General features: G+C 42.2%; 1 pseudogene; it reads right to left on the bottom strand.

Annotated features, from left to right (window-relative positions):
• LOC111959186 (potassium-transporting ATPase alpha chain 1-like) overlaps positions 1–3904 on the bottom strand; it is a 22479-nt pseudogene extending 18575 nt beyond the window's left edge.
• Positions 3905–4043: the final 139 nt, after the last annotated feature.

The raw sequence follows: 4043 nt of genomic DNA, 5'->3' as shown, positions 1-4043 counted from the left end.
TTTTACCAATACTACCAAACACATCAAAACATGGGAGCAACATGCTTGACTCCGTTCTATTTATTCCATTTCAGCCATTAAATGAGCCCATCTTCCTATAGCTCTCCACCAACCTCCTCTGGTGTCCTTCTGTATACCTATCAGCAGTGGTGCAGTGTGTATGTTAGGTGTGTGTTCGTGTGCGTGTGCGTGTCGTGGTGCGTGTGTGCGTGTTTAGGTAGCACAGGAGGTTGTGGCACCTAATTGGGGAGGACAGGCTCATCGTCCGGAATAAATGGAATGGTATCGAACTCATCAAACACATTGTTTCCATGTGTTTGATGCAATTCCATTTACTCCAGTCCAGCCATCAATTATGAGCCGTCCTCCCCTCAGCAGCCTCCTGTGATGTGTCTACCTTCCAGGCAGGTGTGGAGAAGAAGCGATGTTCTTGGTCTCTAGGGGTTCTCGTGGGTACACTCCGGGGTTTTGCTCTGGGGCTCTGACTCTCCTGTCAGGGATGAGTTATCCACCTGGAGGGGTGATGAGATCAAGGAACTGACAGGTTTAATACATAATAACCAACCAGGGTTCAAGCCGGGTCTTCTGCATAACCTAAACCTAACCCTAACCCTAACGCTAGCTTCATGTCCACACCCCGGGTCAACCGTAAACCTAACCCTAACCCTAGCTTCATGTCCACATCCCGGTCAACCCTAATCCTAGCTTCAGCCCTAACTCTAACTATAACCCTAACACTAATCCTAACCGGAATTCTAGCCATATGTTCACATTCCTGCTCAACCTGCACAACACCCTTAGCCATTACTTCGGGTTGAAAGTGTGTTAGTCTATAATGGGAACTGGTGGCCTAGTGTACCTACCTTACAGCCCTGGGCAAAGATGATTCGGATGTCAGCAGGCACGCGGTCACCACCTTAATCTCCACCAGGTTCCCACCACCAGGTCCATGGCATTGATCTGGTTCTTCTGCCCGTCACGGATCACCGGGCTTGCTAGAAGAGATAGATGGTTATACCAAATCCCTGTATTTCAATGATTGATTGATGGACTGTCTGCCTTGCCTCAGTGCAGTATGTGTGGATTATGATCTGTTTGATGAAAGGAATAGTTTTGTCATGAAAGTAAACAATTTCTTACAATAACAAAATAACTGTTGTATGGGTATTTATGGCTGTTATTTCCTTGTCTGTTAACAATGTATAATGCTTTCCCTAGTTATAATGTATTTCCAGTATAATGTTTTCCTTAGTTATATGTATTTCTCTAGTTATAATGTTTTCCTTAGTTATAATGTATTTCCTTGTTATAATGTTTTCCTTAGTTTAATGTATTTCTCTAGTTATAAGTATTTCTTAGTTATAATGTATTTCCTTAGTTATAATGTATTTCCTAGTTATAATGTATTTCTCCAGTTATAATGTATTTCCTTAGTTATATGTATTTCTTAGTTATAATGTATTTCTTAGTTATAATGTATTTCCTTAGTTATAATGTATTTCCTTAGTTATAATGTATTTCTCTAGTTATAATGTATTTCCTAGTTATAATGTATTTCTTATAATGTATTCTCTAGTTATAATGTATTTCTTATTTTATAGTATTTCCTTAGTTATAATGTATCTTAGTTATAAGTTTTTCTAGTTATAATGTATTTCCTTAGTTATAATGTATTTCCTTAGTTATAATGTATTTCTTAGTTATAATGTATTTCTTAGTTATAATGTATTTCCTTAGTTATAATGTATTTCTCTAGTTATAATGCATTCCTTAGTTATAAGTATTTCTTGTTATAATGTATTTCTCTAGTTATAATGTATTTACTTAGTTATTAATGTATTTCTCTAGTTATAATGTATTCTCTAGTTATAATGTATTTCTCTATTAAATGTATTTCTCTAGTTATAATGTATTTACTTAGTTATAATGTATTTCTCATTTATATTCCTTAGTTATAATGTATTTCCTTAGTTATAATGATTCTCTAGTATAATGCATTTCCATATCTTTACCTGTGGCACTAGATTTTTGAGCTGGCGATGATGTTGGTGCTCTTAAACTCTTGGTAGTAACCGAAACAGCCAGTCACCACAACAACAGTGATCAGAGTGATGGCGAGGTACAGCTGTAGACAGTGTGGTCACAGAGCAATAGTGATGAAACAAACAGTTACATTATATTGACGCTGTAATACATGTTGTATTCGTATGTATTCCCCTTTCTTCACATACAGTATTTTCTCCTTCAGCCTCCCAGTGTAACTCAGCCTCTCCTTCAGCCTCTCCTTCAGCCTCCTAGTGTAACTGTAGCTCTTCCTTCAGCTTCCAGCAGTAACTTTAGCCTCTCTTTCAGCCTCCAGTGTAACTTTAGCCTCTCCTTCACCCTCTCATTGTAACTTTAGCCTCTCCTTCACCCTCTCATTGTAACTTTAGCCTCTCCTTCACCCTCTCAATGTAACTAGCCTCTCCTTCACCCTGCCAGTGTAACTTTAGCCTCCTCTTCACCCTCCCAATGTAACTAGCCTCTCATTCACCCTCTCATTGTAACTTTAGCCTCTCCTTCACCCTCTCAATGTAACTAGCCTCTCCTTCACCCTGCCAATGTAACTTTAGCCTCTCCTTCACCCTCCCAATGTAACTAGCCCCTCCTTCACCCTCCCAGTGTAACATTAGCATCTCCTTCACCCTCCCAAGGTAACTTTAGCATCTACTTCACCCTCCCAATGTAACTTTAGCATCTACTTCACCCTCCCAGTGTAACTTTAGCATCTCCTTCACCCTCCCAGTGTAACTTTAGTCTCCTACTCCTACTCTACCTCTGCCTCCACATCTCTCCTCCTACCCTTCCTCTCTCCTCCCTCTTTTTCTCTCCCCGCCCATCCTCCTCACATCGTCAAAGCAGCCAAGGGTTCCCCTGGAGAACTCGATGCCGAAAGCAATGAAGCAGATGACGGCTGCCACCCACATCAGACACTGCAGCCCTCCGGCCAGCTGGCGGGCAAACTTGACGTACTCTGGGGTCCCTTTGGGGGGGAGCAGTTCGTTGGGGCCGTCCCGCTCCAGAACCTCTGCGGCTTTGCTGGAGGTCAGGCCCTGAGGGGAGGGAAGGAGGAGGAGGAGGGTGGAGAGAGTGAGTGAGAGGGAGAGAGGGGGCATTTACTTTATATTAGCAAGTCTGTTTCATCAGACAGACAGACAGACAGACAGACAGACGGACAGACGGACAGACGGACAGACGGACAGACGGACAGACGGACAGACGGACAGACGGACAGACGGACAGACGGACGGACATAAACTGTAATTTAGTTACCTTGGTAACACTGGTGGTATACCTCATCTCTAGCTCTTCTATTGTGATCTCGTGGTCATCCTATAAAGATTGACAGACTGTAAAAGCTGCAATGTATTTATGCTGCAATTCTGTCCCATTTCATTTAATTTGGCATATTCTCTCCAGCTCTCTCTCCTTCTTGTCTTGTGAATCACACTCACAATGTCCATCTCCTTCTTCATGCCCTCTAGCCTATCCTTTTTCTTTATCTTCTTCTTTTTCTTCATCTTGACATCCACTTCTCCATTCATCTCAAACATGTCGTAAGAGTCCTGGAGACAAAGAGATGACATCCTGTATCATCTTGCTAGGGGTGAATATACAATATCCTTGATCATTGAAGGAAAATCTAATTTAATTCATGGCAATTTGATCAGAGCTTTGATTATCACATAAATGGGTCACCTACCCCTTTACTCATGGTGGAGGGCCTGCCCAAATCTATTGAAGTCCAACGCTCAGTCCTCTTTTCCCCCGAAATCTTGGAAGCGTCTTTATAGCAACTCTAGGGACGTTCCTCACAGTAAAATCCCCAACCTCCAGAGCAGGACCAGACTGTTGGCTCAGCTTTATATACTACTGCACCACCTTCACCTCCTCTACCCGCCCCAAAATGGCAGTGTTATTTTAAGAGTAGCCAATGTCACCCCTATTAAGGTGAGTGGCAAAGCGTCCCCTACCCACTTTGGTGGCTCCTTCATATCAGTGCC

This window comes from Salvelinus sp. IW2-2015, linkage group LG35 (genome assembly GCF_002910315.2).
Source record: "Salvelinus sp. IW2-2015 linkage group LG35, ASM291031v2, whole genome shotgun sequence".
Classification (NCBI taxonomy): Eukaryota; Metazoa; Chordata; class Actinopteri; order Salmoniformes; family Salmonidae; genus Salvelinus; species Salvelinus sp. IW2-2015.
Note: the sequence above shows the minus strand (reverse complement) of the source record. Positions and strands in the feature narration are given on the sequence as shown.